The sequence below is a fragment of the Carettochelys insculpta genome, chromosome 29, assembly GCF_033958435.1.
Source record: "Carettochelys insculpta isolate YL-2023 chromosome 29, ASM3395843v1, whole genome shotgun sequence".
Classification (NCBI taxonomy): Eukaryota; Metazoa; Chordata; order Testudines; family Carettochelyidae; genus Carettochelys; species Carettochelys insculpta.
In genome coordinates, this window is record NC_134165.1 from 9,671,689 (window position 1) to 9,697,936 (window position 26,248).

The following is a 26,248-nucleotide window of genomic DNA, read 5'->3' on the forward strand; positions in this document are numbered from 1 at the left end:
AAATATGTCACCAGGAGGGTGGTGAAGCACTGGAGTGCATTACTGAGAGAGGTGATGAAATCTCCAGCCCTAGAGGTTTTTAAGTCCTGGCTGGGATGATTTAGTTGGGGTTGATCCTGCTTTGGGCAGGGGGCTGGACTAGATGACCTCCTGAGGTCCCTTCCAGCCTTTGGATTCTGTGATTCTAAGAGAGAGAGACTGGAATACTAATCCATAGGGAGGAATTACTGCGCATACACACTGCTTCTCCCTCCTACATAACAAGCAGCCCTGTGGCACCTTGGAGACTAGCAAATTTATTAGGTCATGAGCTTTCGTGGGCACCGACCCTCCACTTCTTTTTAATTAAAAGGAAAACGCACATGCTGCATTTAAGTGATTGTATAGGGCAGGGGATTGGGTGCTGGGGGCTCAGGGCAGGAGGTGGAGGGTACAGAAGTCAGGGTAGGGTTTGGGGGTTCACAGCAGAGGGTGGGGATGCAGGAGTGAGGCACAGCAAGTGGTGAGGATTTCAGGGTAGGGATTGAATATACGGTGGGGCTTACGGCAGAAATGGGTACAGAAATCTGGGCGGGGGTGCGGTCGCAGGGCATGGGGCTGCGAGGCTGCTTACTGGGGCTGTCCCGGCAGCTGAGGTGGTGCTGATCTATGTGGGGTGGTGGGGAGGGCTGTGCTGCCCAGCCCTGGCATCTCCTCTGTGGGGCCGGTGCAGTGTTTTCCAGCCCCAAGATCTTCTTGCGGGGAGGGTCCTGGTTCCCAGCTCCAGCATCTTCTCTGGGAGGGCAGGAAAGGGCCACGATCAAGAAGTAGAAACTTTGGAGATAGCAGGGAACATTCATTGTGTCTTGGGGCTGCATTGAATTAGCAGGAGCCCTGGAGACAGGCAGAGACTCCCCAAGAGCAAGAGACAAGGATGGCCAGCCTGACAACCACTGCCGAAGGGTAATTGAAGAACACAGATGAGCACCTCCTGGGGCTGATGAGCAGCAGCTTGACCTTGCAACCCCCAGAGCCTCAAGTGGGAGCTTGAAGGTGTAAGAAGGGGAGCTCTTGCCATGGGGCTCTGGGCTCGGCCCTGCACGCCACGCCTGGGGGCAGCCTCCGGGGACCCTCAACTCCTCAGTCAGTCAGCCCTGCCTGGCCGGCGGACTTGCCAGGAGCTGGTAACTATGCACCATCCCCAGGGCCTGTGTGTGCATGTGCGTGTGCATATGCGTGTGTGTGTGTAATTGGGAGTGGGAGGGGACAGAGAAGTGACTCATTAACCTGCCCCCCCTCTGAACTCCCCCATCCTCTCCCCCCGCCAGACCCGCCCCTATTCCAGGGTCTGTCCCTGCAGAGGCTGAGCCAGCCAGTAACTCCGGCTGTCCCACCCCCACCTCGCCTCCCCCCACACTAGCTCCCCATCTCCCCCCCACCCGTCCAGGCACTGCTCCATCCCCACATACCCCCTCCCCCTTGACGCCTGTGACTCCCTGCCCAGCCCCCCAGGCCCCAACCGTCCAGCCCCACTGATCCCCACATGCCTCTGTTCACCCTGCACTCCCCTCCCCCCAGGCTCTTGTCTGGCTGCTGGACCCCAGGCCCTGCCAGCTCCCACCCGGCTCTCTCAGCTGGACCTGGGGTTAGCAGAGAGATTTCTCTGCCTGCAGTGCCCCCCCCCGCCCGAGCTCCCATTGGGCCCCTCCACCCGGCTGCTCCTTACCAGCCCCCTGAGCTGGCCACTGCTCCTGGGGCAGCCCTGCCCAGGGCACTGGGGGAGGGGGGAACAGGAACACAGCATTGAGTTGCTGCCTCCCTCTGAGTGCAGTGCTAACCCTGCCCCCAGGGCACCCCTAACCCCAGCCTGGCAGTGCCCCCGGGGCAGCCCCTGCTCTGCAGCAATGGGCCCAAGCGGGGGGCCCCAAGGTCCCAAATTCCCCCCACCCTAGGGGCAGGGCCCAGACCACTCCCCCTCTCTGGCTCTGTGGCCCCAGGACTGTTCTCAGGCTCAACCCTCCTGGCTCAGCTGCCTCCTGCCCTGAGACCTCCTCCCGCAAGCCTTGGTCCAGAAGTGGGGCAGGGCTGTTTGGCTTTGTGCAGTTGGAAAGTTGGCTCCTCTGACCAGCCGCCTGAGCCAGCTCTGGCCCAGGCTCCCTCCTGGTTCCCCCTCCCAAGGGCCCAGTGCTCTCTTCTCCCCAGCCCTGCGGCCCTCCCCAGCTGGGGGAGACCCCCTCGTCTCCTTCACATGCTGGCTTCAGCTCCTCCCACCTCCCCCAGGACCCAGCTCTTTCTCCAGCCCCATTGCCCCTGTAGCCCTGCAGTGAGAGGCCCGGGGGGGCGGCCCGGCCCTCTTGCTGCAGCCCCAGAGACAAGCCGCTGGGAGCCAGGATAGGGAGGAACCTGCAGGAGGCAACTGGGGCAGAGTCTTCACTTGGTGCAAGAGATCAGGAGCAGGGTGTCCATGGGGACCTGCCGCCAGCTCACCCTGGGTCTGACAGCTCACAACAGCCCTCCCAGGTGGCTGTGGGGGCTACTGCATGCACACTGGTAGCTGCAGCCCCCAGGGGCACCTGTGTAGTACGGTGGGAAGGGGCAGCATTAGGTGTCCTTCCAGGGGCTAGTTAGGCACCGGAAAACTCTAGGGCAGCAGCTCCACATTCACCCACAGCGGGATAAGATCCCCCCTCTGCCCCCCAGTCCCTAAAGGGCACCCACAGATGGGGAATTGAAGCCAAAGGACAGGAGGGGACTCAGGGCCAGGCCTGGAACCCGGGTCCTGTGAAGTTTTTCCATCCATGGGTGGAATAAATTTTACTCTGTGCACCCAGGTGTGAGCAGATGTGCACTACCAAAGCACGCGCTGTGGGCCGGGGGGCGCGCTGCCAGTTCTCTGGGTGTCACCTTACTCTCTCCTGGGTGGCTGCCCAGAACCCAGGAGTCCGGGCTTCCCAACCGTCCCTCACTCAAACCCTTAGACCCCACTGCCTGCTCTGAGGTGGGGGCAGAACCCAGGCCGGCCCCAGCAGCCCTCTGCCAGGATGTCGCTGTGGCGGCCGATGGGCAGCCCCTGGTTCCTGAGCTCGGGGCCCACGTCCGTCTCTATTCCTGCATTGGCTGCAATAGCATTTCTCGCTGCCTCCCACAGGGACAGCCTCAGCCCAGCTCCTCCGGCCTGGGGGTGGCTCAGCTCAGCTCAGATGAAGGGCGGGGGCGGGACCTTTCAGTGAGCCCAGCCCAGGAGGCTGGAGCAGTTTGCACAAAGCACCACACGGTGGCAACCACCGCACACATTTCCACGCTCTGCAAAGCGAGCAGGAAGAGCGCCGCCCCCCCAGCTCGGGCACCCCGCGGCCGTTCGATGGCCCCTGCTCACAAGATGTAGCCGCGTAAATCGAAAGCAGAGCGGCTGGCGCAGCCCTGGCTGGTCCGCGGCTGCTCCGGCGAAGGGTGGTGCTTCGCTGCAGCGAAAAGCCGCCCCAGGGCCGTCGGTACACCGAGGGCCGCGCGTCCCGTGAAATGCCGGCGAGCCAGCCGCGTGGGGACGCCCGCTCGGAGAACAACCCCGCACAAGGGTTTGCAACGTGAGCCCTGGAAATCTTTCATCCTTTCCTGGGGCCTGGCGAGCTCCATGATCAGGCAGCTGGTGCAATGCGGAGCAGAACTTCCTTGGGGACCTAAAGGGGGTCCGTACAACAGGGGTGAGCAAATTGTTTGTGTCGGGCCCCACTTTTTGCACACCCCCAGCCTGGCCACGCCCCGGAAGTGGGCGGGGGGCGGGGTCTCCTGTAAATTATGCGCCGCGCTCCCTGGGCATTGGCGGGGACGAGGAGCGGAGCCCGGGGAGGCTGACTGCGCTGTGCCCCTGGTGTGCAATTTCATGGCCTGCCTGACCCCACCCCCCACACTTTGCGCCCCCCCGTTGTTAGCCATGTGTTTGTGGAGCTGCTCAAGGGCGATGCCCGGCCGATTAGCAGCGCGGTCAAGGCGAGGTTTGAGTTTCTGCTGGGTGCACATTCGCGCGTGCTTCGGTGCACAGGAGAAAGTTTATTCCGCACGTGGCGGGAAAACACTCTGCTCAGCGATGGGAAAGATGCGAGGGACTCCCGCCGAGAGCCGGGGCTTCCTGCGTGCCGGGGCTGGCCGGCAGGAGAGCAGAACGCACTCGGCTGGAACAAGCTTCCTCCCGGCTTGTCTGCTGGTGCTCACCCCGGCTCTGCACCTCTGCTGCAAGGGTGGGAAGAGGCCAATCCCGCGGCGCCCCCCAGCCAAACTCCCGCCCCCGAGGGGGCTTGCGGGGCCGGGTCATTCCACAGGGTCCGGAGCCGCAAATGACTCCTCAAAGAGCTGCATTCTGCTCCGGCCCCGCAGGTGGCTGAGCCCTGCGCTGCAGCTGTCAGCGCCCAGCCAGGGCTGAAGAAGGGACAGCGGAGCTGGGCTGGGTGTGAGGGGCCCCTGCACAGGCACCGACAGGGACGCTGACCCCACTTTTCTGGGGCTGATCCCTGTTGTGGCGCCAGGCTGCCGGTGGCTGAGACCCCCGCCCAGCTAACGCCCTGCTGGGAGATAGCACCTCCGTACCCAGCACGCTTGCTGCAACCCCGTTATCCATCACACCCGCTGCACCCCCCAGTGCCCACTGCACCCTCCAGCACCCAGGCACCCATCAAACCTGCTGCACCCCCCAGCACCCATCCCACCCCCTGCACCCTCCAACACCCAGGTACCCATCACACCTGCTGCACCCCCCAGCACCCATTCGCCCATCAATCCTCTGCTCTCCCTCCAGCGCCTTGTCACCCGTCACACCTGTCAGAGCCCTCTGCAGCCTGGCAGAGGATGGGTAGCGCCAGCCGATGGCTGGAACTTGAAGCCAGACATGTTCAAACTGGGGCTCGACCAAACATTTGCCAGTCTCGCTGGCATACAGGCTCTGCGGGCCCAGAGGAGAGGGACAGCGAGAATTCCCTAGCAGAGTCTGCCCCTCCACCCCACACTGTGCCTGAGCAGCAGCAGCAGCAAACCTTGAATCCCAGCCCAGCCTCCTCCCACCCCCACCCGACCCTGCTGTCCTGGGTCAGCTCAGCTTTGGCTTCCCAGAGCTTGAAAGCCAATGTCTTTGTCTTGCTAGTGCATCCAGCCAAACAGACAGCCCCCCACCACCTAATTCCCTGTCCCACAGGAGAAATTAACCTCTTCACCGCCAGCAGGCGCAGACATCCTGAGGGTGGGGAAACTGAGTCATGCATCATCTCCTTAAAAGTATGACAAGCTCTCAGCCTTCTGCATCCCACCTAGGCCCGTACAGTGCTGCCTAGGACACGTCTCTGCTGCCTCCAAGCCTGCGCTTTTGCTGCACCGCACAGCACTGCCTGTCCCCTGCCTCAGTTTCCCTTCACAATTCTGGGAATAAGCCACTTGCCCCGGAAAGAATTTCAGAACATGTTCCTGTCCTCTGGGCGGGGTCTAACTTAGTCAATAAGCCAGCTCCCTTTTCTCTCCTTCCTGGGACTGGCTGGTTCCTGGCCTGGCTGCCTCCTGCAGATTTCTCCCCCCAGCAGCACCTTCTTGGCTGAGCTGGACCCTCCTTGGGAGTCACTGGCCCCATCCCTAATCAGCCCCCAGAACTTCCCAGCGAGGTCTCAGGCCTCCAGCCCCGGGGTTGGGTGCGGGGCTTCCGGCCCTGGCCTGTCTCCAGAGAGCTGCTAAAGCTGCTGCCTGCAGCCTGCTGGGACTGGGGTGGGGAGGGTGGGGGGGTGTCCTCGTGGCACCTCACACAAACTGCAGCCCCATTGCCCCCATCAGGGTACTGCAAGGCTACAGACTGCCTGACCTTCCGCCTCCCAGATGCCGACTGCCCCGAGAGCCTCCCCGGTGAGTGTGCCGTTTGCATTCGGCCATCAGCTGCTTCCCCGGGCATGTGGGCTGGGGTCACTGACTCCCCAGGCCCTGAGCTGTTTGCCAGGCTCAGGCAGGCAAAGGGACCGGGACCACACGAATGAGTTACAGGCATAGGGTTCAAGCTGCTGCCTGTGATCTGTGAGGAGCTGGCAGTGACCGCTGGGGCCTAAGCAACCGGGGAGCCCATAGGCTTAGAACACACGCCGTCCCCGAGTCCAATACTGCCTCGGCAGGGATCTGTGGCCCCTCCTCCCAGACCGTCAGGCCATGGGGTGCATGTCTCACTTCAGGGCTGTGAGGAATCCCTCCACAACAGCATCTGGCCCCTGCTGTTGGGTGCTGAAGGGTCAGGGCTCCCTCTCCTTTATTCCCTCCATGGGTGGAATAAATTTTGTTCCATGCATGTGCGGAGGTGCACCACTAGTAGAACACACCCCGCCGGCTCTGGGCGCTCTGCTAATCAGCTGGGGGGCACCTGACGCTCTCCTGGGCAGGTGCCCAAGTGTTCGGCCGACAAGGAGCACTGTGGTGATGGGCGGGAGACGACACTTCTTGTGCAAAGCCACGTAGCGTTTCTCTTCTGGGGAGGAGGGGGGCCAGGTTGAAAGCCCACACTGTGCGGTGAGCTGGTGCCAGGGGACTCAATGAATATACGGCCGCACCTCACAAGCCCTTTGTCGAGGCCAGACGCTAAACCCATCACTATAAATGCCAATCGTAACCCATCCAACCCACAGCATCCCAGCCTGGGCCCCAGCTTTGCATGTCAGTGGTCAATTCAGCCCCCGTCACAGTATCACAGACTCCTAGGGCTGGAGAAGATCTCAGGAGGTCACTGAGTCCGGCCCCCTGCCCAAAGCAGGATCAACCCCAACTAAATCATCCCAGCCAGGACCTTGTCAAGCCGGGACTTAGAAACCTCTAGGGATGGAGATTCCACCACCTCTCTAGGCAAGTGGTGTCCAAGAAGATTAGCACCCTCATGGTTGTGGTCCTTCCACATTCACCACGCCCCCCGCCTGCTCCAAATAAATGTCCTCCCCCCCACCCCAGGACAGGCACCCCCCAGCCCCACACCCGGCTCTAACTGAATGCTGGCAACTTGCCAGCACCACACTGGGGCCACTGGATCCACCAGGGCTGCTGGGGCTGAAGTTGCAGGACCTGCCGCCAGGCAATTGTCCCCCCACGCCGTGCGGCACGTGGGCAGAGCGGGCGGGGGGCATTCCAGATGTGCTGCTCTGAGAAGCCGCATTGAAGGGTCCCAGAGCCGCACACGGCACCAGTCCCCCTTCTCTTTACATTTCCCACATGGGAAGCTGGTGTCCAGGAGCCGCCTTCCGCCCTCTCTGCTCCGGACTCAGCGTGCGCGCGGCTCCAGCTTCCCCTGCGAGGCTGTGCCGACTGACTCGCAATCGTGTATTCTCTCGGTGGTCCACCCCCATGGTTCCTGCTGCCCATGGTTCCTGCTGCCCATGGTTTGCTGCCCAAAGCCGACCCCAGCGCTGTGGCAGGATTTCCCCGGGCGCCTGGTGCATTGTGGTACTGTTTGGGGGGTGCCTGGAACTCCTCGCTCGGGACACAGGTCGCAGGCTGGGCTCTGCATTCCCACAGGAAAGGGATGGCCAGGCCTGGGGCGCGTGGCGGGGGAGGAGTGACCCATTCAGCACCAATCCCAGAAGGATAAGAATAAAACCCAACGTTGCGTGATTTGGGGTGGGACCGGGGGCTGGGGGGGAGTCCTAATCTCTAAGCCAGCCTTTGGGGACCAGACTTGCCTGAGGGCTGAACACTTGGGGGCCGCCAGACACAACTGGGGTGCTCATCCCATGGCAAATGTGGGGCACCGGCTAGAAAGGAGGTCGCTTGGCCTGCTGCAGTGAAAGCCTGTTGCTCTGGTTACCCAGACACACTGCAAACATCTACCGCCATGCAGGGACAGGGAGGACCTGTCACGGGACGGGCTTTTTACATTGGATATGGAAGCATTTTATGTGCCCAGTGTATCTATTGGCCCCATATAGCGTGCTGGCAGGCGGGGGCAGGGGGAGCGTGTGAGGTGTCTAATGAAAACTAATGATGCCCTGAATCTGCGCACGCTACTTATCTGTCTGTATCACGTCGGCAGGTAAAGTTATAGATTTCAGCTGTGTAGCTGTATTAGAAACCGTTTGAGTGCCGAGCTTCACAATAGGAGGTGTGAACGCAGCCCCAGCCAATGGGATGGGAACCGGGTGTTCAGACAGCCAAATCCACATCCCAGATGCTTGAGACTTGTCAATGGAATGCAGCCCACTGGGCGGTGACCTGGGCTGAGCAAAGGAACCGAAATGAGATGCCCAGACATCCACCCACCTGCCATGTAAATGCCTGGGGCGTGCTGGCAAAACCAGAGGGGGAGCCGAGTTAGTCCGTGTCCTCAAAAACGACAAGAAGTCCTGTGGCGCCTTATTGACTAACAGATATTTTGGAGCATGAACTTTTATGGGCAAAGACCTGTAGCGGTGAGAGGTTATTAAACATATTTCACCAACTGCACACAGACTCTTCTGGGTCCCAAAGGGTCCCCGGTCAATCTATACTGGGATCTTACCCAAACCAGCACGCTTACCAGTCCTTCAGCTCTAAATCTAAAGGTTTTTTAATAAAAAAGAAAGAACAGGGTTAGAGAGAAGAGCTGTGAAAGCGATACTTTACATACATCAATTGCAAAGGCCATAGCGGGTCTTTGCCCACAAAAGCTTATGCTGCAAAATATCTGCTAGTCTATAAGGTGCCACAGGACTTCTTGTTCTAGCAAAACCAGCGACCAATGGCAGTTTGCCACGACAACCCACCTGGGTCAGGTGACTTTGACCCTCAAGGGCCTACGGGAGGAAGAAAGGGCTTTGTCCCTGGGCACAAGAGAGAACCACGAGGTGGACCTAGCAGTGTCCATCGTTTGTCCCCATTCCGAGGATCCATGCACCAGCATGCTGACTCCAGCTGGCCAGATCTACATTTCTCCAGTAACTAAAACTATGTAATCTGAAATGGACGTTCGGAGACCATCAAGAATCAGCAAACAACATCACTGGCCTGCGTCAATAGCTGTAATTGATGTATGTAAAGTATCACTTTAACAATTTTTCTGGCTGGCTCGTGGGGCTGGCAGAGGTACTTTTGTGGCTGATTGGATTTGCCTTAGTGAGAAGGAAATCCCAGCTTGGGGCTATAAGTGGTCCAGATTTTAAGTAAAGATACCCTAGGCTGATTTCTCTAGTTGTGCTTAGAAACCCTGTCATATTACAGGGCCATTGTGGTCACTTCCCCACTGAGCCCCAGGCAGGGAGCCCCAGACCAGCAGTGTTCCCTGTAAGCTGAGAACTGGGGCGGACACCCAGGAAAGATTCGGGAGCCACCCAGCAGATTGGCAGAGCACCCACATCTGGCAGTGTGTGTTCTTATTGGTGGTGCGCACCCGCACATACCTTGGTGTGTACAACAAAATTTATTCTGCCCAGGCATGGAAAAAGTGTAGAGGGACCTGGAACCCTGCCTGTCAATAACACCTGCTCCAGCCCAGCAGCCAGCAGCACAGCCAGAGGGAGGGAAGATGTTGGGGAAAAGCCTTGTGCTACAAAATCCGTCAGGGACACTGCACACTGCAGTCCAACCTCCAGCTCCGAGGAGGCTGTGGTTCTGTATGGGTACCGGCTACGTCCCCAGAGAGAGAGAGAGATGCATGCTCGTGTTACTGAGCCCAGCCTGGTCACCAGACAGCGGCCCACACTGCCCAGAGGGGAACCACCAGGAGAAGGACATGGCAGCCACATGCTCAAGTAGTCACCTCTGGAGAGAACTTTTCTGGCTCAGGGAGAGGAGTGGGGTCTAGGGGTTACAGCATGGGGGCAGGGAGCCAAAATGCCTGGGTTCAGGTCCTTTCTTTACGCTCCACTCATTATGTGACAGCAGGCAAGTCCCTTCACCTCGCCCTGCTTCAGTTTCTCCTCCTTGGGGAAGGGCTCTGGGCTCCTCGCTGGATGGCATCAGATCAGAGAACGGGATCCAGGGTCAGGCTGGTACGTGCCCCAGGCCCGTATCATCACATCCCCAGTGAGAGCAGGATGGGGCTCAACATGGAGCTCTGCCCCTGCACCAGCTGACTCCTTTCCCCTGCCTGGGGGGGGGGCACTGTCTCTGTGGCACCCCCCCCGATGCCAGCTGCTGCCCCCCGACAGCCCCTCTCCCGTGACAGGCGAATGACAGACGGGTGGGCAAGCAGCAATTCCAGCTCCCCATTAAGATGATTTCTCGTCTCCCCGAGCAACGCGCCCAGCCGCTCGGAGGAACTAGCCTGGAATTTATAGAGCGGGGGAGGGGCGCCTGACGGAGCACGGGGGGGGATGGGCACGCGGGCGGGGGGGTGACCTTGCGGAGCCAGCGCAGAACGTGGTGCACCGGGCGCCTGGCAGCGGGGTGGGGGCTGCAGTTTTCATGAGCAGGTTCACTCTGCTAACACGGCTCCACTGGCTCGAGGGCCCTGCGCCCCTAGCCCCTGTGAGCTGCCCCCCTTTACTCCGGCCCTGCGTTCACCTGCCTGCCCCTGGAGCAGGCCACAAGCCGCCTCTTCCTGCCCCACTGGAGCCGGTGGGGCCGTTCCCCTCCAGTGATGCCTCGGTGACAGGCTGGTGCACATCCGAGCCCCTGGCTGGGTGACGGGCTTCCCTGGACGGTGGTCCCTTCCCCTCCAGGCGAGTTGAGTGTACTGGCAAGATGGGGGGACACTAAACCCAGCCAAAACGGCTCAATGTTGTGCCACCCGAGCCGGGCGGCCCTGCTGCTCCATGGGGAAGGGGCTCTGCCGTTACGCCTCCCAGCGCTGCTCCGCTCTGTACCCCTTGCTCCCCTGCCATGCCCCGACCAGTGCGGGTTCTTAGCAGGGTTGTCTCTGCTGCTGTGTATGGTCAGGACGGATGAGGGCAGGCTCCCCCGCCTTAGCAGCCAACACATCCACCCTGTCAGTCTTCTCCAGATGGCCTCACCTGTGCAAGCCAGTCCCCCTCAGGCAGGGCAGGACAGCCCAGTCTCTGCCCCCCTCTCCATTGCCCCCCCAGGAGTAAGCTGCTCTGCAAAGTTGCAGGGGAGCCCCTTTTGCCATGGGGAGAGAACCCCCACCGGTGAGGCAGTGCGAGGGCAGCCCCATCATCATGCTGCAGGGCACGGGCAGCCCCGGGGTCAGGAAGGGTCTGGTAAACTCCGCACCCTCCCTGGACGGCTCAGTGCTGGAGATCAGAGGCAGGGCTTGCGGGGGCAATTGTCATAGCTGGGTGGGCAGGCTGGTGTAGGGGTGCTCGGCTCTCAGTAGTGGCCAGACCCAGGCATTGCTCCAGCTGGCTGCTGCTCCCAGAAGTTCCTCTAAGCGGGGTTCGATCCCCAGGCTGGCTCTGGTGGCCTGTGCTAGCCAGTGCACTGGGCTATGCTGCTCTGGGGTGGGAGGGATGAGAGGGAACGCCGGACCCACCGACACCACTGTGACTCTAGAGCGTCTCTGGGAATTCTCCTGCCCGGTCGCCAGAGACAAGGTTGTCCAAGGTCACAGGGACAGAATCCTGATTCCCAGCTGCCACCTCTTCCCTCCCCACCGCTTCCTCCAGCTCTAACCACTAGCCCTCACTCCCCACCCAGGGCCAGAACCCTGGGATCCTGGCTCCCAGACCGCCTGCTGGTCTTACTCAAGGTGGTCTTTGCCGGTGTTAGGTGTAGTAAGTTGCATTGGGGGGTGGGGGGATAGCTCAGGGGCCTGAGCATTGCCCTGCAAAATGCAGGGTTGTGAGCTCAATCCTCGAGGAGACAACTGAGGGATCTGGGGCAAACAGCTTAAAAAAGGGCTGGGGCTTGGCCCTGCCGAGAGGGCCAGGGCTGGACTCAATGACCTCCCGCCGTCCCTTCCCGCTCCAGGACGTGTGTAGCTCCCTATATCAACTACCGGAGAGCGCCTCACCCAGCAGTTCCGGCTCGGTGCAGCAGAGGGCAGTGTGCGCACGCACAGCGCTAATCCTAAACCTGCCCGGTAGGGGGCATTGTCGCACCCGCTCTGTGCTGCCTGCACAGGGGGCTCCCCCGTGGCAGGGGCTGTGCGCTGCCGCTGGCGGAGCCCCCCAGATCTAACGTGGCTCCCAGCTCCTGACCGGGAGAAACAGCGCCCTGTGACAAGGAGCAGGGGGGTGGGCCGTTCCCTGTGCTGTGAGAGCCAGGGGCAGGGCAGGGGTTGGAATCCCCCCTCTGCCAGGCCTGGCCCTGCTCCCTGGGGAACAATGGGAGGGACAGAGCCAAACTCAGGACCCCCTGTTCCCTCTGATAGCCCTGCAGGGACCCAGCCCCGGGGAGGCAGATCCCCACCATGCCCCTGGGCCTGGCACTGCATTGCCAGCCTGGGGGGACCTCTGCCAGGCCCCAGAGCCAGCCACCCCATGGAGCGGCAGTAGGGGAGATCAGTAGGGGCTGCACCTGCCTGCTGCAAGGGACCCCTGCATGGGTGGGTGTGTGGGGACACAAAACTTACCTTGGCAGATGCTATTGGCTACAGTGTTCAAAGCTCCTTGCTGGAGCCAGGACTCCTGGGTTCATCCCCAGCTCCAGGAAGGGCACTAAGGCCTCAGTCAAGAGCCTGGCCACTGCCATGGCTGGGATCCCAGGGCTTGGAGCAGCCCTTGGGGCAGAGAAAAGCCAGCAGCTGCTTGTGTCACCCCTGTGACTGCTGGATGCAGCCCAAGCCTGGGGTTCTCTGGCCCCCTGCCTGCTACAGGGCTGTGCCCCAGTGAGTGGGCACTGGGCTGTAGCATTACCTGAGCCCAGCTGGCGTGCTGAGGGACTGGGGTTCCCTAGATGCTGCCTTTGGCTGAGCTTACAGGAGAGGCCCTGATGAGAGCCACCTGCCCCACTGAGGATGCCCATCCCGCCTGCTGCGCCTCCCTCTCCTCGGCCCCCAGGATGGGGCTGAGCTGTGATCTGCAGCATGACTGCTGGGCCTGGCTTCTCCTCCAGCCAGGGGTGGGCATGAGGCCAGGAAGAGACAGGACCTGCCACTGGCAGGGAGGGGAAGCCCGTGGGGTGGGTGAGCTGGGCAGTATCTCTGCCTGGGCCAATAGTGAGGGGACAGGTCACCCAGCAGCTCAGGGCACAGCCAGGAATGAAACCCAGGAGTCCTGGCTCCCAGCCCCATGCGCTAAGCACTAGACCCCTCCTCCTTTCCTAGGGCTGAGAGTAGCACCCAGGAGCCCAGTCCCCAGCCATGTGCTGTGGGTGCTGGGTTCTGGTTTCGCTCTCTGCTAAGCGCAGGCATTTTTAGGCCAGGTCTCCCCGGTGCTGCCCCAGGATGGCCGGCACGTAGTGCTGGGCAAAGGCAGTTCAGCTGTATCCCAGTGTAACCCACGCACCTCCTGGGCATGCATCACTGTGGCACCTAGACCACTTGCAGAGAGAACAACGGAGTCTCTACAGCCACAGCCAGCTGGTTTCTAGCCAAAGCAGCAGCAGCTCCTGTACTACACTCCCAAGGTTGCAGGTTCAAGCTTGTCTGTGGGTGGTTGCATCAGCAGCCTCAGAAGTGGCCTGGCTCCTGCCTGCAGGCTGTAAATCTCCTGGGTGGGTGGGACTCCTGCTGCTGGCTGTGGTGAGGGGCAGGGCCCATGTGGCTGTAGGGCCCTCAGCAAATGCCCCATGGGCCAGCTGGATGTGGGCCCTGAGTCAAGGCCCTGGAGGCTGAAATATGCTAACTGTGAAAGCAAGGGAGGAACAGCTGGAGGAGAAGGTGGTGGTGGTGGGGTGTTTTGCAAACATCTTGTTTGCTGGCTGGTCTGGGGGACTCATGTTAGAGCCACAAGGGGGTGCAGCTAACAGGGGCTCTGAGAACAAGCCCCTTCCTGGGGTGCTGGTGCCAGTGATGGTGCAGTGTCAGGCAGGAAGAGACAAGCCTGACAGAGGTGTGGACCAGAGGGGAGCATCATTAATAGGGCCCCACCACATTGGGTCAGCCTAGCCCAAGTAGCTGGTCTGATGCCAGGTGCCCCAGAGGGAATCAACAACTGATTCCCCAGAACCCAGTCCCTGCCCAGCTTCTCTCCTGATTTACACCTGGCGTGACAGAGAACTCTGTTCCCACACCCAGCCTCACTCCTGATTCACACCATGTGATCAGAGACCCCCATCCCCCTGTAACACTGACAGACCCAGGTTGCCAGCCCCAGGAATAGAACCTGTGATCCTACGGTCTAAAGCCCTGCACTCTACCAGGAACTAAAGGCCAACTGGCTCTCAGCTGAGGCTGTAGAGCAGAGACTTCAGTCACCCCAGATGAAGTCTCAGTGCCTCTGGGTACTACACCCCCATCTGGCCTCACTCCTGATTTATACCCCATGTAAACGGTGAACCTATGGTCCCACTCCAGCTTCCTCCGCCCTTCCTGCTGGGGCGTGAGCAGTGGGGCTGTCCCTGGAGGGCAGGGGGCGTGTTTGGTTAATGGTGGGATTGGGCCTGCACAGAGCCAGGATCCCTGGGCTCCCAAGAAGTGCAGGGGCTCTAGTGGGTGGGGTAGCGGGCATGGGAACCAAGATGCCTACGTTCTAGCTCTGGGTGCGGAGTGGACTCCAGTGGTTAGAGCAGCCTGGAGCTCAGAGTCAGACCCTCATGAGGTGCCTCTGGTCAGGGGCGGGTGGTTTCCGGGCACTCCGGCAGCTCCCAGCCGCTTGCTTTCCCTGACAAATCGTATTTTGTGCAGCAGGGACAAAAGGAGCATAAATAATCCCGGCTTGTTCCCTCTCCCAGCCGGGGCTGCCCGTGGGGGGCAGGGAACCAGGCCTTGTGCGGCTGGGGTCTGCCTGGTGCATCCATGGGGTGAGGCCCAGACAGCCGGGGGTGGCCATAGCAGGGAACAGAGCTGGTCTGACCTATGCAATCCATCAAACACTGGGGAGGACCCCCCCACCCCTGCCCCACTAGGGTGCCTTGAACCCATGTCATCTGCAGCAGGCCAGGGCCCAAAGCAGCCAAGTGGCTGGGCGTGGGCAGGGGGCTGGGCACAGGGGGCGGGGGGGAGGGAAGCTGTGTCCTTGGCTGTCCTCAGTTCCCAGCCATCAGTCATGCTGCTGCTTGACAGGCTATTTGCTGAGCTGGGCTGGGGGCAGGGGGCTTGGTGTGATGCGGGGGCCGGGCTCTGGGTCACCAATGGGGGGGTCGGGGGGCTTTAATTAAAACCAGCCAGTGTCTTCTGTCCTAAGTGACTGAGCCACTGAGGGCCTGGGAAACTGACCCACCCAGCGCCCAAAGGGAGCCAGCATGCATGGAGGCTGCTCAGCACCCGTGGGCCCCCAATCCTGCCTGACCCAGCCAGGGTGCAGTGCTGGGCCCCAAGGGATGGCATTTTGGGCTGCTGGGAGCAGGCCAAGTCCCCAGGGAGCAAAGGTCCTGCCCAGGGCACAAAGGCAGGGGTGGGGCACACGGCATGCTGTCTGGGGCTGGGCTCAGCCTTGCTGCGGCGTCTGCCAGCCAAGGGGTGTCACTCATCCTGATGTCATGGGGGGCTGGCACTGCCTGGCCGGGAGCCTGAGCAAGACGCAGCGGGCGGGGCTGAGGGGAGCCCTGCCCAGCCCAAAACGATAGAGGAAAGGCCATAGCAGGAAGAAGCTGACAGTCGGGGGTGGGGGGGGGCGGTGTGACCCCCCCACAGCTCCTCATCCAGGTGCAATGAGACCCCCCCTCAAATTGGGGTGGTTGGACAGCATGGCTGGGGGAGGGGGCAGGTCTGGGGATGCTCGGGGGAGAGGGACTGATCATAATTACGTGCACCGTCTAGCTGTGTGACCCCAGGACCCCCCCATGAACCCAGGAGACCCCTTCTGCAGCCCCCAGACCTCCTCTCTGTGTGACCCCGAGACCCCCTATGACGCCCCCCCTGCAGTCCCTGGACCTCCTCTGTGTGTAACCCTGGGGCCCCCAGGTGGACGGCCCTCCTGCCTAAGGCCCCGCCCCGTATCTCCCACTCCTCTTCCCCCACTGACCCCACCCAACAGGGGCATGGGTACAATCTGCATGGTTGGTGGCGGGGGGAGCAGGAGGCTGAGAGCCATTAAATGAGACTGGAAGCCCTGGAAGTGAGTGACAGCATGCCAGGCCCAGTGTGCCAGGTGGGTGGCACATGCCCCCAACCCCAGAGAACCTGGAAAGCCCGGGTAGCATGTGTCCCCTTCCTACCCTGGGCAGCACGACCGCAGCACCAGGGCCCCCAGGGTTTGCCCATATGCCAGTCTCGTAGCTGGGCTGTTTGGGGGGCACGGCCTTCCTCAGCTGATGCTATGTGCCTCTGGTGGGGGGGCAGAGGAGCTTGCTGCTGGGGGGCCACCGGGCACTGTTAACAGAGAGCTACAAAGCCCCCAGTGTTACTGCCCTGGGCTCCTCCCACCGGCCCGCTATCAGTGGGGGGTGGAGCTGGGGTCCCCTGCGCTTTGACCACACCTGGTAGCATCCAGTCTACCTGCAGGCCCAGCCCCAGCCTGGCGATGCTCCTGACTCCATGGTCTGAGCGGAGGCTGTCCCTGAGCTCCCAGATCTCTCTCTGGGGGGGCCCATGAACATCATTCTGCCTCCTCCAGCCCAGCTACCAGTGTCTATAGAGCCCGTATGGTCCCTTGCATCCCATAGATCCAGCTTCTCCTCTGGGCTCCTGCCTGCCCCAGCCCTGCTGCATCGGGGCTGCCTCATTCCAGGCTGTCGGCTTCCTCAGTGGAAACAGGGGATGCTGGTCATGGCAAGGCCAGGCAGAGTGCCCCTGCCCCATGCTGTGTGGAGAATCCCCCACCCCTAACTCTGGGTTCTCCCCCCAGCACTCCCACACATTCAGATCTGGGCCAGTGTGGAAACCAGGCACCATTCCCAGAATGGGGTCCAGATCCTGCTATCGATCCTGCCACCTGCCTCTGCCCGCTGGCCAGATTTCTAGCTCTCCAGCCAGCTCCACCTGGGGGCCCCATGTCACCCACACAGCCCCCAGCTCCGAACACCGGTCTGCACCAGATTCAGCTGGGGGGTCAGGCCGCTGGGGCTCAAGGTGACTGAGATGCAGAATTCCAGCCAGGGCACCCCCCTCCTCTCCTGCCTGGGCCACACAGTCTGTGGCACAGGCTTACCTGGCCATATCCATCCTCTGCAGGGGCCGATTTGCTGCCCAGGCTCTGGAAACTAGCTCTGTTCTGAGCAGTGCCTGGGGCTCAGCACCACGAAAGCCCCTTGCAGGCTGCTCGGCAAACCCACAGGGCAGCGAGCTGGTGTCTCCCAGCCACACGTCCGGTTAACGAACACGCAACACTCACCAGCGGGCCCATGTAAACGCTGCTGTCTGGCTTTGGTGCAGGCAGCTGAGTGCTGCATAGCAGCCATGAGAAGCCCTGCACCAGGTGTGACACCAGGCCCCTTCAGCAGCAGGTTGTGGGACGAAAAAAGGCTCCTGGCCTCACTATGAAACATCGCAGCAGGACCAAGGATTTTCCCACGATCCTTTGTGTTCTGACAATGGCAGGACCAGCTCTGCAGTGACTGGAGCTAGGACAAGTCTGGGATTTACTTTCCCAATACTCCAGCCTGAACTGGGCAGTGACACCCCTTGGCTGGCAGACGCTGCAGTGGGGCTGAGCCCAGCCCAGGCCAGGATGCCGTGTGCCCCACCCCTGCCCTTGTGCTCTGAGTGGGATCTTTGCTCCCTGGGGACTTGGCGGGCTCCCAGCAGCCCAAAAAGCAACATCCCTTGGGGCCCAAATCTTAGACTTCCCTTGCCAGGAAGGGCCTTCCCCTGCCTAGAGCCCAGGGAGCCCATTATAGAGGGTTTATGTGAGTGGCACCGGCTTTTCCTGCAGTCATGGCTGGCTGGAGACCTCAGTGACTGACCTCAGGAGGGGCACACAGCCCCCCTGGCCAGGGAGTGTGACCTACCAGCTAGAGTGCTGGGCTTGGACTCAGCAATGTGGGTTCCAGGCCGGGTGCTGCTGCTGGCTGGCTGGGTGACCATGAGTGAGCTGTGCCACCCTGGGCCTCAGGCTCCCCAGTGGCCAAGGGGGGTGGTGCTGGTGCTGGTGGTCTTCTCAGGGGGTGGGAGGTAGTTCTGAGGGTTTGTATAAATCCAGCACGATTGGAACAAAACCGAACCTTTACTGAACCTTCGCTCCACATCCGACACTCAGAAGCGCAGAGAGGTGCCAGATCCCCTCAACCCCAAAGCTGGGGATTGTTGGCATTGGGCCACTGTATAGCGCTGGCCCATTTGGGCTGGGGCTCAGGCGGGCAGCGCTGGGCCCCGTTCCAGCCCTGCTCTTGTTCGGCCCTGGCACACCGGCACTTGGTGCATTTTGCACCGAGCTCAGGGGGTGATTATTGTTCCGAACTGAGGTGTCTAATGGATGGGGAGGAGGGTCAAGGAAGGACCAGGCTGCCAGGCCCCAGCCCCTGTGGGACAGCCTGTCTCTGAAGCAGCTGGCTCAGCTCCCTGCGGAAGAGACCTTAGGAAGGCAGAGACAGCAGCACCTGGAGCAGCAGTCAGCAAATCCCCCGCCTTTAACTAATCCCTCCTGGTGCCGCTGCTGCGGTGGGTGACCTTGAGGAGGGCCGTCTCGCTGGCTGTCTGCTCAGCAAGCGCTGGACCCAGGCTGCCGTTTGCTGTGCACAGCGTCTTGCACCAGGGCCCTGATGCGACAGGGCTTTCTAGGAGCTGCCGGACCTGATGGATCCCTGGTCAGAGCCAGTCCAGTGACTGTCTCAAGCCAGAGCTGGGCAGAGAACCCTCCATTTAGCCCAGGGCGGCTGATTTTTGTTTGTTTTTGTTTTTCCTGTTGAATCGTTTTTACTCTCTATTTTCCTCCGCCAGACAAACCCCTCTGTGCAGCCAGCGCCTGGGTTCACTGCCCTGGGTCCAGGGAACTGGCTGCTCCCATTCCTACGGCCTCACTCGTTAGCCTGCAAAAGAAACAACAAATTGGCCTTCTGTTGTGGCAAGGCCCGAGCTGGCTCCCGTGACTCTGAGTCCACAGGGGGTGTCAGTCTTTCTACTCCATCTGTGTTGCTCTTAGCCCCCCCGCCCTTTCCAGCCGCTGCTGCTTCCAGCCTCCACTCCCCCAACGTTCACCTCCCAAATCCCAGACTCAGCTTTTCCCGGAACGTGTCTCAGGCTAATTTGAGCCCCGCTCTGTTTTTCCAGGCCTTGGCTGTCACGCAGAAAGCCCTCGCTTCCTGCGCAAGGGCTACGGGGGGGAAAGGGGGCCTGGAATTTTCTCCACACCGAGCAGCGCATTCCGCTGGGGGCTCCTCCGCCAGACAGAATTCCTCGCTTCTGGGCTGGAGGGCTGGACCGGGGGAGGTTTATTGTTCGCCACAGAGGACGAGCTGAAATCTGGATGATGAGCGAGGGCCGGGGAGAGAGGCACAGAACGTGTGCCGGTAGGTTGGCCCCCTGCCACGGCGAGCAAAAAAGCTCTTTCCCGGGTGGCTGACTCGCCGGGTGTGGAGGTTAAAAGCAGCCATGTCAATTTCCCTTCTTGTTTCTAGTCACGTTCCTCCAGGTTCTGCTGCCTGTGCCGGGGAGGGGGCTGCCTCGCCGGTGCCGCAGGAGATTGGATGCGAGCACGCCGCAGCCGGCACTTGTTTGTCTTCGCACACGGGTGTGCAACGTGCACGTCTGATGGGTTTGTGGGTGCAGGCTGGGCTGCCCAGGGGCGCACGTGGGGGGTGTGCTGCTGAAGGCTGCAGGTGTGTTTGGTTAGGCGCATGTGTGGGATGTGTGCCCTGTGTGCGTTTGTGTCTGCAGGCTTGGCGACGGGTGTGTGTGCACCACACACCGCTGATGTGTTTGTATAGTTGAGCTACACACCGGTGTGTGAGACATGTGTAACCCACACACCTAGGTGTGCCCTTGCACGGTTGTGTGATAGCTTCAGGGCGGCATGTGGAGAAGCCACCAGAGCCAAAAAATGTGACTCCTGCCCCTCTATTTCAGCATTTCCCTGAGCTCTCCCTGGCCATGCTCAGAGCCCTCCTTATCGATCCCCCGCCCGAAACTCCAGGGACCAAACAGACCATCTGGAGCAGCCGTGGGACCAGCCAGCCTGGAGCCGAGACGCCAGCCCATTCGAGGGAAGGAGGTTTGGATTGTGCATCTGTGAGCAGCCTCGCACGAAGGCCGCTCCAAGCACACGCCCCGTTCAGCTGGGAGCAGAAACGGTGCCGAGTGACCTATCTCGCCCCTCAAACCAGCTTCCAGGGCTAATTACAAGCAGCTGTCCCAACAACAGGTCCACAATAAAGCACAGAGCTGTCAGCATCTCAGCAGCCCCAACCCGTCAGAGAGCAGGAGTCAGGTCCAGAAGAGGCTCCAACTCTGCTTAAAAATCATGAGATTTCACCCATGGGCCCAGCGTGCAGCGCTCACCCTTCCCCCCACCTGCCCCCGCTTTCACACAGCCCCCCCCACTCCCACTCCGCCCTCCCCCAGACTTGTCAAGCACTGATTTGTTGGTGCGCCTGGTTCACAATGAGGTTGCTGCACGGTTGGGTCCGGGGGCCGGGATTCTGCCGGTGTCACAGAGGGGCCTGTTACACTCAGGGTCTTCGGTGGCCCTTGTTCGAGCAGACGCGCCCGGCCTTGCTCCTGCCTTAACTGCTTCGTTTCAGTGGCTGTACGGACAGCTAGCGTGAGGGGGTGGGGTGAGGAGGAACCGGGCTGGGCGGCTTGGGACAGAGGACAGGGAGGTGTGGGAGAGCTCAGGACTGGAAGTCGGAGCCGGGGGCTTACCAGTGTCACCTGTGGCAGTGCCTGCTCCCAGGGGGCTGGGGCAGTGTCCTTTGGAGGGGGACCTGGGATGTCACGTTTGTCAGGTGGGGGCTGGGGCTCTGTGGGCTAGACCCAGCCTCCAGCTGCCCCCCCATCTTGCAGCGGGTCTGACGGGATGGCGCTTTGGGGCTGCTCCTGGCCTCCAGCATCTCCCCCACATTCGATGGACTTTTGGGGAGTGCTCTGGGGGCTGGCCAAGCTCCAGGGGCTGCCTCTGGCCTCCAGCAGCCACTCTGTAACCCACAGGCTAACGGGAGGGGCAAGGCTCTGGGGGGCTGCTCCCCCTTCAGTGTTCCCCCCCATGGCCTGCTGGCTGTTGAGGTGGGGGGCTAGGCTCTGGGAGTTGCCCCCCTGCCCGCAGCTGCTCCTCTGCAACCTGCAGGCTGTCGGAGGGAGGTGCCAGGCTGCCCCTGGTCTCCAGAGGCCCCCCTCATGGCCTGCAGGCTGTCGGGGGCGGTGGGCAGACTCACGGCCTGCAAGCTATGGGAGGTTTGAGGCTCTGGGGGCTGCCCCCACTCCGGCAGACCTCTCTCCACCAGCTTCCCCCACAGCATGAAGACCCTCCACAGGGATGCAGGGGCAAGCTACTTCCTTGGTCTGATGGCAGACAAGATGGCAGAGCCCCAGCCCTGCTGGCCACCTTTTGGTGCTGCAGCTGCCCCCAGGAGCCACTCTCAGTGCTGTGCCCCTCCTCTCTGGGCCCCTCCCTTTCCATGTTCTGGAAAACAGTCCCATTCCTGGCACCTTCCATTCTCCAGGCACAGCCTAACCCTGACCTTGGTCTAAGTTAGGGTAAGAGGAAGCTGCAGACCAAGTTTGGTGGTCCTGGCTCTCAGGGTTTAGGAGCCTTCTTGAACAAATGAACTCACAGACAAACAGACTCACACACAGAAAGACAGACAGACAGACAGCATCCAGCTTTTCACTGCCACCAGGCGAGCTGGAAATTGAAGGGCTTTTTTGGAAGGGAGCCAAGATTCTGTCCCTTCCCTTCCAACTCCAGAAGCTGGGCCTGTATACCTCAGGCATAGTGGCAGTCCCAGTCAACCACAAAGGCCCAGAAAATGCCCATGTTTGAGCTCTGAACCCAAGTCAGGAGAGGAGCCAGACCAGCTGCAGCTGCTGAGCCAGGTTCCCAGTCAAGGCAGCTCCGTTCTTGCCTGCACCAGATAATCAGAAAATACATGGTGCAAGGGCTACTCGCCAAGGCTTGGGATGCTGTTCAGAGGAACAGCAAGATCCTGCTGCTGGTAAACATTCATGTTACAGCCAAGGACGTGGGTTTGCTTCCTGCAGCGACAGGAGCTTATTTGCTGGCTGGGAATATTACTCTTGTATACTAGAGTACTAAGTACTGCTGTTTGACAGCTCCCCACAGAGCCACGCTCTTAATGTCACTTGCAGCCAGTCTTTTCAGACAGGCCAGGCACTCACAACTGGGGCCAGCTTTCCAGTGGATCTTGGATGGTTGCAGGCTGAACTCGGCTGGAATCCTGGCCCTCCCTGGCAGTGTGGCCCTCTTGGAAACCTACAGCTGTGGGAAATTGACATTTTTAACACCCCAATGAATTTTGTGCAGCTGAAAGGTCCCAGAAACTGGGGTCAGGTGGCTCCAGACACAGAGTGGAACCATCCAAGATTTCCCAGCACTCTGAGCTGCGTGTGATCTGAAATACAGCCGGAGGTCACACACACCAGGCCAGATCCTGCCACTCTGGTGTAAATCCAGAGCAACTCAGTTGTCTCCAGAACAACAAGAAGTCCTGTGGCACCTTATAGACTAACAGATATTTTGGAGCATAAGCTTTCGTGGGCAAGGACCCGCTGCGTCGGATGCATGTGTGTTGGGGGGGTGGTTTCAGAGGGGTATTTAAAGAGTCAGTTGTCTCCAGTGGCTTCACGCTTAGTGACACTCCTTTCAGAGCCCAGCCCGTTGGAAATACTCCTGCAGAGCACCAACTCCAGCTAGCAAAGCAGATTCCAGGCTCTGCTGAGGGGTTTAATTCTGGAGCAACACCAAGGAAGTCAAGTGGACCCAGCTCTCCCTTCCTTGTCCTGTGTGACCATGGAAAACGTGCGAAGTCAGCGCTAAACCTGCCGCATTGGAGACCCGCTTCGCATGGCACTAAGTGACCACAGAACTGGACTGCTGGAGGGTGTTTGTGGCAGGCACCAGAGTGCTGGGGAGCAGAATCGGTTCCCTTTAGTGTCAGTTCCACAGAAACAGTTCCATAATGGGGGGTCTCCCAAAGGAACCATTCGCCTGCCTGGGATGGTCCGGAGGCCCAGGTGCTGGTTCCCTAGTTCTCGTTCTTCCCATGTATTTGCTCAGCTCATGCGTCTTTGGGATTTGTCTGTGGGGCTCGGCAGAACTGCAACATCTGCAGACGTTTCTCCGAGCGAGCCCTGGGCGGTGGTTGCGCCCACCCTATCAGAGCAGTCGGGGCGGGGGACTTGACTCTGGGCTGTGAGGCAGGTTGGTAACTGATAGTTGCTGTAAATCACTCGCTAAGAGCAAAAAATGGATTTTTGCATGAGTCATATGGACCAGGAATTTGGGAGGTGATTTGTGGCCTTGGGTGCAATTAGCAGGCACATTACAGCTCAGGAGCACAGCTGGCCCAAGCACAGAGGAGGATTCATGTGACAAGCCAGCACCTGGCAGCTGTAGCCCTATGCAGGGATGGGCTAGGTCAGCACATGGGCGGGGGCCTGCCGAGGAGAGAGGGGATGATCTGGGGGGAGGAGGGGGTGGGCTGCCCCTGTGACTTGCATGCAGAAACCGAGTGCCGGGTAAAGACCAGAACGTTATTGTCCATGATCAGATTAACAGCCCCGAGTTCTGCGTGGGTGTGGTTGTGCTGCAGGGGGCGCTAACCCTGGTAGTCACCGCTGCCCCCAATGCTGTGTGGTGCTGGGGGGCGCTGGGGGGCAGGGAGCAGGGTGAGCACTCAGCAGGGGCGCCGTGCTGCAGGGAGGGGGGGGTGGGGCTCAGTAGGGGACACTCTTCCCATACTGTGACCCCAATGCCCCATGGGTCATTTCCCATGTTGCAGTCAGCATGAGGGGCTCAATTTCCTCGGAGCAAGGAAGGATTTCTTCTTCCACACAAGTTCTCTCAAAGTTTTTGCCTGTCTCCAAGCTAGCAGTTTCATCCCCAGCCCTGGCCAGCAGTCGAACTCAGATCTGATTCTGCAAGCACCAAGATCCCGGGTCTGTGGGTCTGATCTGGGGGAGACATCTGTCTAATTAGGCCCCTGAGTCTGGTGTGGGGCTGACAAGAGGGGGAGGGTTATCCTGGGCTGTGTGGGTCTGGTCTGGTCTGCTATAGAAGGAAACATGTAGGACATACTGCGCCACATTAAGAACATAAGAATGGCCAGACTGGGTCAGACCAAAGGTCCATCTAGGCCAGGATCCTGTCTTCTGACACTAGCCAATGCCAGATGCCCCACAGGTAAGCGAGAGATCCCTCCTCTGTCATCCATTTCTAGCTTCTGACAAACAGTCTAGAGAACACTTCCTACCCATCTCAGCTAATCGCCATCAATGGGCCTCACCTCCTTGAATTTGTCTAGTTCTTTTTTGAACCCCGTTGAAGTCCTGGTCTTTGCAACATCCTCCGGCGAGGAATTCCACAGGCCCCCCCTGCACTGTGTGAAGAAAAACTTCCTTTTGTTAGTCTTAAACCAGCGGCACATCAATTTCACTTGGTGCCCTCTAGTTCTTAAGTCATGGGAGCAAGTAAGTAACTTTTCCAGATTCACTTTTTCCACACCACTCCTGATTTTATAGACCTTTGTCCGATCCTCCCTTCGTCTCCCTTTTTCTAAGCTGAAAATTCCCAGTCATTTCAGTCTCTCTTCATATGACACCCATCCAAACCCCTCATCGTTTGAGTTGCCCTTTTCTGAACCCTTTCCAATGCCAATATATCTTTTCTGAGATGAAGCAACCACATCTGTACATGGTATTCAAGCGGTGGGTGTACCACAGATTTATAGAGAGGCAATAAAATATTCTGTCTTATTCTCTCTCCTTTTTTAAATGATTCCGAGCATTCTGGTTGCTTTTTTGACTGCTGCTGCACATTGAGTGGTCCAAGATCTCTCTCTTGAGTGGTTATGGCTAAATTAGTCCCCATCACTTTGACTGTGAAACTGGGATTATTTTTTCCGATGTGCGTTACTTTTCATTTATCACCATTAAAATTCATTTGCCTTTTTGTTGCCCAGTTACCTAGTTTTGTGAGCTTCTTTGGAAGGTCTTCACAGTTGGGTTTGTTCTAAACGATCTTGAGCAGTTTAGTATCATCAGCAAATTTTGCCACCTCACAGTTCTCTAGATCCTTTACAAATGTGTAGAATAGGATTGGTCCCAGTATGGGCCCTTGGGGGACACCACAGTGATCTCTGTGCTTGTCTGGGGGTGGGGGCTGAGACAGATCCTAGCAAGCTCCTTTCCCTGGCTACCCACAAGGCGTCCTGTGAGGGGATCTGACCCTCCTATGCTCTAGATCCCAAGTGGGGTCTAGAGCTTCTGTCCTAACCTCGGTGCCCCGGGGCGCTCTTGCAGGACACAGCCCTTCCTTCTGGCCAAGGCCTGGAGCCCTCGGTCCGGCAGTGCTGGTCCTACACATCTCCCCGGTGGGCAGACGCACCCGTCTCGCAGATCTGTGCCTGGTTACACCCACCCCCCCGCAGCAGGCAGGCAGCTGTGTCTGCAAAGCCGCCACCAGCCCTGCACGTCCTCTACAGCCCATCAGCTCCACAGGCAGATCCCAGATCACATCGGTCAGTGGCCATCCCCGCCGCAGCGTCCCTCAGGCAGGGGCTGTGCTCCGTCAGGCAGCAGGATCTCGTGCTCTCCCCTACCTGCCCCAGGGCAGCCTCCTCCCTCTTACCCACCAGGGCAAAACCCCCTCCCCAGCCCCCACCATGCAGGGATGGCACAGTCCTGCGGGACTACCCCCCACTATGCAGGGATGGCACAGCCCTGTGTGACCCCCCCCACTATGCAGGGATGGCACAGCCCTGTGTGACCCCCCCCACTATGCAGGGATGGCACAGCCCTGCGGGACTCCCCCCCACTATGCAGGGATGGCACAGCCCTGTGTGACCCCCCCCCCACTATGCAGTGATGGCACAGCCCTGTGAGATTCCCCCCACTGTGCAGGGATGGCACAGCCCTGTGAGATTCCCCCCACTGTGCAGGGATGGCACAGCCCTGTGAGATTCCCCCCACTGTGCAGGGATGGCACAGCTCTGTGTGACCCCCCACCCACTATGCAGTGATGGCGCAGCCCTGTGCGACACCCCCCCACACCATGCAGTGATGGCACAGCCGTGTGCAACACCCCCCCCATGCAGTGATGGCGCAGCCCTGTGCGACATCCCCCCACCATGCAGTGATCACAGGGTCCTGTGTGAGCCCCACCTAGGCTGTCATGACGTTGCCCTGCGTAACCCCTGCCACTCCGCCAGTGATGGTACAGTTCTGCATGACCCCCCCTGCAAATCA

The 26,248-nt window shown here is 60.1% G+C and overlaps 1 long non-coding RNA gene across 2 annotated transcripts; it reads left to right on the forward strand.

Moving 5' to 3' along the window:
• The first annotated feature begins 3,390 nt into the window (after window positions 1–3,390).
• LOC142003416 (uncharacterized) lies at window positions 3,391–20,208 on the forward strand. 2 transcript variants are annotated; one of them, XR_012642833.1, is made up of 3 exons: window positions 3,391–3,680; window positions 19,447–19,559; window positions 19,895–20,208. It is a non-coding gene; the product is annotated as an uncharacterized LOC142003416 (long non-coding RNA). The 2 variants fall into 2 exon arrangements; XR_012642832.1 differs by lacking the exon at window positions 3,391–3,680 and adding an exon at window positions 19,225–19,338.
• Window positions 20,209–26,248: the final 6,040 nt, after the last annotated feature.